Here is an 8381-nt window from a genome sequence, read left to right as displayed (position 1 = left end):
GGAAAGAGAGGGAAGAGAGGAACGTGCATTAATCGGAATTAAACGTTACGATAAAGGGTTCACACCGACGTTAATGACATTTATTAAAATTTTTGTCGTGCTCTAGTATCTCTCGATATGCAAACTACAGAGAGTTTGGAGACGAATTTATTCGGGCCAAGATGACGCTAATATTTCGTCTCCTATCTCCCTTTTGCTTTTTTTCTCTCTCTCTCTCTTTCTCTCATTCTCTTATATTCTTTATATGACTTCCGTTCTCGTCGTTGTCTTGTTAAATAAGTAAAAGACGCGAAACAAAGCCAGGAATCAGCTCGTATCTCGGAGTTGCGTTTGTGCTGTCGGTCGCATTACGAAAATCCGGACTGCTTTTTAAGATTCTTGGACTGGGGCTTCACCGTAGAGTCGGAAATTACCCGAATTTCGATGCGGAAATCGGGGGTGAAGAGGTGGAGGTGGGACGACGGAGCTTAAGCCCGACCGAATAATCGACGGCGAAATAATTTGAATATTTTACGCTCGTCTGTAGCGAATAATATGTGCACGGGACGAGACGAGACGAGACGAGACGAGACGAGACAATGGGAAACAATCGAATTCAGGACGGTATCGCCGATAAATCCGCTCCGACGTCTGGCGCAGAGTGTTGCGCTTCCGTGCGCGGACATTTGATTTATAAATACGCGCCGGGCGTATTGCATCTATTCGGGTGATAAATAATGCTAATAACAACCCGGCGCTATTTGAAATATTTCAGTGTCGGATTTGCCGGAGACGTCGATGCGCGCTCACGAGGATACCGAGAGACGCTCGTCCTTCAAGATGTCGAGGAGCAGAGATCCCTGCTTCGTCGCATCCTAGAGCCGGTAAACGTCTGCTGTTTCGGTGAGTAGTCACATATACATATATCTTCTTTTTCTTTCTTTATTTTTATTTTACGCTTAGAAATCGGTATTGATATTTAATAATCCGAGAGATCGACGTTGAGTTTTATATTAATTAAATAATGGGATCTGAAATATTTACAAGCCTCAATTATTTCGCGCTTTACAGGCGACAGCGTCGGCACGTGAATCGTAATTGCGCGCGTGAATATTTAAATCGTTTAATTATATTTACACCGCATTTAATTATAAATAGCGCGAGGATAATGATGACGCGCGGATTGCCGGCGACACGCCGATGCAGCCGCTATAAAAATCTGTTGCAATAGCAATCGCAACGTGTGGTAGTCGGTACGTCCGTCACGTTTCATCGGCTTTCGAAATACGTTTCGTAGAAAAATGGTTGGTAGAGATTGCGGAAAGTCGATTTACGTATGCGTATCATCTCCTATCTATGGTATATTCGTGACATCGTCATTCGCGTCCTATTATAGCACTGGCTCTGCAACGAGATTAATTTTGCGCTAATATTCAATATTCGCCGAAGCCGACGTTACTATTTTGTCATCATAAATGCGTTGTATTTCTCGAATGAAGCGAATAAAGTTTATAAACTCTGACGCTCATTTTATACGATACGTTATTATACGGAATCCCCGCGCGCGCGTTTTCCATTATTAAAATATTATTTAATTATTATAATTCTCTCTCGCGGCGCGTTATATATGTGTGTGTTATGAAAACAGTATATTTTATATTTGAGATTTGTAGTTTTGACAATTTATACGTTTTTTTTGTTCACGTACACATTCATAGTATATTGTACGTCCAAGTTTTTTGATTGAAACAGGAAATTGTGTCGATTAATATAAAATATGTACACTCTTGTCTCTGAAATTAAATTTGCGCGGGACAAATTTTTCCGGCGAAAATATTAATCTACGTCAAATGAAACGCTATGAAACGCGCGCGGGCTTAAAATAATTCGTGCCGTGATATCGAAAGCCGCAACATTGTTTTATTATACATAGAGACGCGCGCGCGAGACACGCTTTCATATTAAATTTAATGTCCCACCATAAACGCGTAACAAAATAAATAACATTTCTGGCAATGAGCGCGACAGATATATTACGTATATAATTATCAATATCGGAAATTTTTTCTATCAACACGATTACAATAAACGTAAAGCGCGAACGGACATAATGTAATCGCAATTATCGCGCAAACAAACTCTCTCGCGTGCTACATCATCGTATACGGAAACATGCGAGTGGCCGGTATTATTTTCCTGCCTCGTGTCACATTTTTGCGCATTGCAGCCGCATTAAATGATTCATGAATCTTACGACGTGTAATATTAAATATTTTAATTTAAAAAGTTAACTCTTATACACATACACATATCCGACGTACACATACTCGCCGCTGCGTCATATATAATGTTGCATATCGTTGAATAAAAACGTGATATTATGATTCATTCGATGATTTATGATTCTTCCATCGCAACGTTAAAATATATATCATAATATTAATTTTTATATTTATTAACGACCAGATTGATACACGCGCGAATACATACGTGATATAATTGTTATTACAACTAATTTTAGCCATATTCCGTATATTATCTTATCGTACACGAATGATCAATATTATTTTTCATTCGAAATCATGTCGTGTCGCATTTTCGCTGAATGCTACTGTGTAAACTAAATGATTTATGAATCTCTTTTTAACACACATATACATGTAATATTAAATATTGATATTTTTCATAATACATTGACATTTATAATTATAATTGTGTGGGATAAATTCTATTATGGTGTCATATTGATATTTATGAGCAAAATGACATGTACAAAATGTTACAGCTTTTAAATATTAGGTGAAAGAGGTATTTGAATAACAAAGAATATCCAAAAATATATATTAAATATTTGTACATATCTAATGTACCTTTTTCAATTTTATCGCCGCATTTCTCTCTTAATTTATTACGACGATAGATTACTTGAAGATACACGATCTCTAAAATACATCGGTCTTCCAGCTTTGGTAATTAAAAAATCCGGTCAGCTTAACCTCCGTAACTACTACTCCGCTAGGGTTAAGCAGTGATTTATTAATCCTCCCAATGGCCGTGTCCTCCCCAAATCCTCCTTCTTCCTCTCTCTCTCTCTCTCTCTCTCCCTTTCGACATCAATCGTTATCGTTGCCGTGCCGTCGTGTACACGGGATAATGAGGCCGCCACCCAATTTCGCGATGTGTGAATTCCGCATTGTTTCCCGCACCGTTTTCACAGGGACGGTGCAATTACCGTCCGGGCCTTAAATGGCCCTGGTTCTTCTCCTCCCTCGGCTCCTCGCTCGGGGGCGACGACATGGCACACGCGAAGACGGATTTCCTCTCGTAAAGTACGCGGCGCGGCGTCTCAAACGTAATTACTTTGGACTCGTGTCTACTTTGTTCATCGACGACGAAATCTTATTCTGCGCTAACGAGCAAAGCGAAACTTCCAAGCGGTCCCTGGTTCCCTTCTTTTCCTCGGATTTGTCCCGTCCCATCCCGTCCCGTCCCGCGCGCGCTTTTTTCCCCTTTTTTTACGTTGTAACGACGTTCGGACAAAGGACGTTAACAAAAGTAGACGAAAAAGGGGGCGACAGTGGAAGACGTCGGACGGGAAACGACGGGGGAAAGGGAAGGGAAGGAGAAGGGGAAGAAGCAAGACAAAGATAAAATAAAACGAGGGGAGTCCGGCGGCGCCGACGTCGACGTTGTCGTTGTCGTCGTCATTGTTGGGGGAAGGGAAGGGGGCGTTTTCCATCGCCAGGAGAACGCAAAGTGGGTCATCTCGGGGAAAAGTCCGTAAAAGCGTGAAACGCAAAAGTAAAACGACGACGCGGCGTGGACGCGACGGGGGTGCCGTTGATGCTGATATACTTCCGCCGATGATTTGCATAAAGTTCTGCCGCGAGAGACCAGGTCGACGTCGACGTTGACAACGAGAAGAAGGACGCGAGAGGTTTCGCTTTTCGCTCGTCCGAATTTTCGGTCATGAACGGGCGTTACATTTGCGATTGTTTCGAAAATTTTTGTGAAAACATTTTATTACTACATATATTGTTTTTTTTTTTTTTTTTTTTTTTTTTATCGAAAAAAATAGAGTTTGATGTGAAATGTCATGACGATTTGCAATTTAAATTTTTATATTACTATCCGTGCACGTTTACAGTATTCGAAATGCCCCGCAGACAGAAAGATTACATTACGAAATTATTTTAATAAATTGATGTTCTCGTTCTCATCTTTCCGGTGCCGTTCTTCTTTTCAACAGTTGAACGCGACACGGTCATTGTGTGCCTTACCGTGTAATCGGAAATTAGAAAACTTCAGGGTATTACTTTTCACTTAGCACGCGGGTGCATCGAGGGGAATTTTAAAAGCACATAGTGGAAATTTGAATTTTGCACGGGCGTCAAAGTGTTTACGAACAAATATAAGCTACGGTACGCGTATATAACATTTTACGCAAAGTGCGTAAATATCCCTCCTTTCGATGTCTGTCAATCATTTTTATGGAAAAGAGATATGAAAAAATAGATGGAAAGTACGTAAGAGATATATTCGCGGAAAAGAAGATATAGAATAAATATGCGGGTTGATAAGTCGCGCGGAAACATAATATTCTTTCTTCGATGCATTTTCGCTATTTTCTTGTGTTTGTTACAAAAGTTGGCGGCGAGCGGGCCGACAGAATCTCGCGATTGCTTTTTCTTCAAGCAAATGAATATTTCCGGGAAGTTTGCGCGGCGTAGCTCGCTGAGATTCGCGCGGTATACAGGCGGAGAGGCCAATGTAAGAAGGCGGTTAACGTAATTTACCGGTAACGAACAGTTCGAGCGAGTGTTATTGCGCCACGTGTAAGGAACCGGGCGCAACCTTCTTCACGTCGCGATTAATTCACCCCCCGCGCGCGTGCGGGGATGAACTCCTCGCTCCAAAACTTCGCCGGCGATAGGGAGTTTGTTTTCGTAAACGCTCGCGTCGAAAAGTTCTCGGATTATCCGGCGTACACGCCTCTGCCCTTTCGTTCGCTCGGGTTAACTTTTGTCGGAATTTTCGTGTGTCATTGTACCATCGATATAAAATCTCGTACGCGAATGATCAACGCGTGACAACGAGACATCGAAAAAAAAGTTATGTAAAAAGACAATTAAACGTAAGAGGATTATAATGTGTGTTTTATACAATATCGGAACTGTCCGTTACGTAATTTTAATGACGAATTTTTTGACAAGATAGAGAATCCCCTTTTTTGTTTTTTTTTTTTTTTTAGTTTATGCTTGTCAAATATAATACCCTGCGCGTTCGAGAGTTTATACGAGACGCAGAGAGATATTTTCTATAAAAAGAGCTCGCTCGTTTTGTTAACCTCGCATCGTTGAGCGACGAGATTTTTTTATAAATAATAATTACAAAAGAGAGAAAAATGGGTATCGACAATCGATGCATATATTGTCATGTGGAAAAAAAAAATGACGCGTGTTTCCGGTGCCGAATTACGAGTACGCGATTCTGAAGAGAGCAAGAGCGAGGGGGAGAGACCAAGCGCCCGTCTTTTTTTTTTCACGAACATAGACTAAAAGTTTTTCGAAAACTATGCTCTCGATAACAATATTTTTTCAGGAAAGCAGTATTGTGCGTTGTGAAAAAATATATATGCGCGAGACGGACGAATCGCGAATTTTTTGTTTTCGTTTTTCAGGTAGCAGAGCGAATGCAACTGCAGCGATTCGCGAAACGATTTTCCCGAACATTTCCTTTTTATGCGCGCGACATTGCGAGCGATGCGTGTTCGGAGATGCGGCTTCTTTTTTAAATCAAAAGAGGGACGCGGGAAACGGTGAGACGCAAAAAGAGAGACGACCCAAATCGCGTCAAATACGGGCGTATCTACGTCTGCGGGATAAAACGCGACTGCAGTTTTGTCGCGATAGAAAAGTATCGCATCCTTATTTCCAGTGTACGCGGATATCGGAGAATACCCGCAATTTTATCTGTATTTTAATCCTGACATGATAATCGCACGCTATTTCGGTCAGCTGAAAATATCACGTAATATCGTGATAAATCGATGAAATCTCATTTTTTAAATAATTTTGTACATTTTAAATCTCGGCAATAATCAACTACTTTTTATTCGTTTGTTGCAGCGACTAAAAAGATCGAAAAGCCAATCGATATCAGAATATAACGACGGGAAGAGCACCCGTTTTTTTTTTTTTTTTTTTTTTTTATACGCGAATATCGCGAATTGTAAGCGTCAATAAATATTTTAGTATGGCTTGCACAATTGTTCGATCAGCCAATATTTGCATGTCGCCACGTTGCAACACGTGTTGTACCATTTTTTTTCTCTCGCTACGGTATCGTGTTCATTCGAATAGAGCTTGACGTTCGCCGATGTACGAGTATTTCGGTATTTAATTTCGTCGATTTTTAACGCTGCGGAGTCTTATACGCGTTTAACTTTCGTTACAAGCGACCTGGCTTTGTCATGGAACGCCGGAGTTTCCAATTTCCCAGAGAAAAGCAAAGGCACGTTCTCTCTTTTCGTATTTTTTACCCGCTTCGCGTGTCTGCGTCAAGAAAATTTTTCAGCGACGATGGACGCGCGTTTTAAGAAGACAATATAAACTCATTATAACGTAAACTTGTCCTACAAAAATTTATTACGTTAATTCGAAACAATTAACTCGAATAAAAAATATTATTTTCTTATATAATTTATTCAAATTATATGCATATTAACAGTAATAATTCAAATAATTCATTAACGTCCGAATATTATATCATTTTATAGCGTTTTAAAGGATAAAAATATTTGATGAATTGGAAACGATTATCTTACTTACTGCTCTTGAGACAGTTCGCCGAATACGACCTACGAGTACAATTGTCCGGCACCGCCAATTGAGCTTCCGCATATCGAGCGTCGTATCGCGTCCTCGACACTCGACACTCCCGTGGCGTGGCCGTCAAAATTAGGCAGCTGTCCCGGCGGCGCGATGGCCAGCTCGCTCGAGGGTCACGGACACGGCGGATTTGGGATGGCAGATGTGCGGGGCCCCCCCGAGATAATTGACGGGGCCGAGTTTCCGTGTGCATGCTACACTCCGGCTCGATTATATCCACCCCCGTCCGCGTTCGTTGTTGTCCCGCGATCTGCTTCGCTTTGTCATTGCGCCACAATTATTCGGTCGATCGCACGCTGCGAGAATCGATGAACTTTTGCTTTTTATTTCCTTCGTTTGTCCTTTTAAACGCGAAATTTGATCGCGCGCAAAATTTATCTCGCCGCGTTCAAGAGACAAAAATAAAATATTGCTCTATTCAGCTATAATAGTTTTGTATTATATAAAACTATTGAAATAAGCATGTATTTGCGGGCAAGAATAGTCTTTTGGAATCATTCAATTTTCTCGTTATATTTCAACGAATATACGTATATATATATCTTCGTGACTCGTGGAATATTAACATCTCGATCAGACTTGTGTGACATTAATGCCGTTTAAAATTAAACTCTTCCACGGACGACGGTCTTATTTTTTTCCTGCGCAACGTTTGACACGGGGACATGAAGCCAGTGCACAAATTAATTTAAAGTGACGGCCGCGAGACACGCAAATGGGTCAAATCGTGAGTTATTAAAGTCGAAGAATTATTAGAGTCGAATTGTACGGCGCGTTGGGCCGAATCAAATGCAGGATTTATTTCGCGGACGCAAGAATCGCGAAGAGTGATTGCGAGATTTTTTCCCATAAAGATTGGCGGTGAAGGATGAAGAGAGACAGAGAGACAGAGAGAGAGAGAAAGGGGGGAGGCAGGAAGCATAGACGAAGAGGAAGAGGAGGGTACGAGCGGTCGTCTATTTATCATCCGCCAGAGCGCATAGAAGTTAACCATCCCGAACGTTTAGAACGCAGGGAAGAATTTAAATTTTATCAGGGCGCACGTAAGACACGTAAGATAAATTATCATTCTTAATGCAAGAGGGGCCTCTCTCTTTCTTTCTTCGCTTTTAACGCAGGGCGTTTTGCGAACGTCTCTGTTCCTCTTTTTCTCTAGAGTCCTCTCTCTCTCTCTCTCTCTCTCTCTTTCTCTCTCTCTTTCTCGACATTCTCGTATCGTGAATTTACCATAGAAAATACGAAAGTAGCGCGCAAAAGTCTCGTTCGCCTTTAAGCTGGCATCGACTTACATATGACATTTCTATCGAGTATCGATTTATTGGTCCTATAACGGCGGAGACGATACTGCGACGAAACAGAGAGAAGAAAGGGGAAGAGAGAAATAAAGGTCAGCGTGGCAGTTTACACGTTCGTCGAGTGAGTTATCGGCGTGCGCGTACGTAGTATATAGACATCGATATTCGGCGCGATAACCGTCGCATCAAAGTCAGTCGCGGAATACTCAAGAATGCC

The 8381-nt window shown here is 41.4% G+C and overlaps 1 protein-coding gene across 2 annotated transcripts in view; it reads left to right on the top strand.

The window, feature by feature from the left end:
• The window catches only part of LOC115243866, a 189473-nt gene that overhangs the window by 55261 nt on the left and 125831 nt on the right, over positions 1-8381 (top strand). For both annotated transcript variants that reach the window (XM_029821136.1, XM_029821139.1), the window contains exon 2: positions 755-882. The gene's annotated coding sequence lies outside the window, so the exon portion shown is untranslated. The remainder of the gene's footprint in view (positions 1-754; positions 883-8381) is intronic.

The sequence above is a fragment of the Formica exsecta genome, unplaced genomic scaffold (genome assembly GCF_003651465.1).
Source record: "Formica exsecta isolate Colony F162 unplaced genomic scaffold, ASM365146v1 scaffold744, whole genome shotgun sequence".
Taxonomy (NCBI): Eukaryota; Metazoa; Arthropoda; class Insecta; order Hymenoptera; family Formicidae; genus Formica; species Formica exsecta.
Note: the sequence above shows the minus strand (reverse complement) of the source record. Positions and strands in the feature narration are given on the sequence as shown.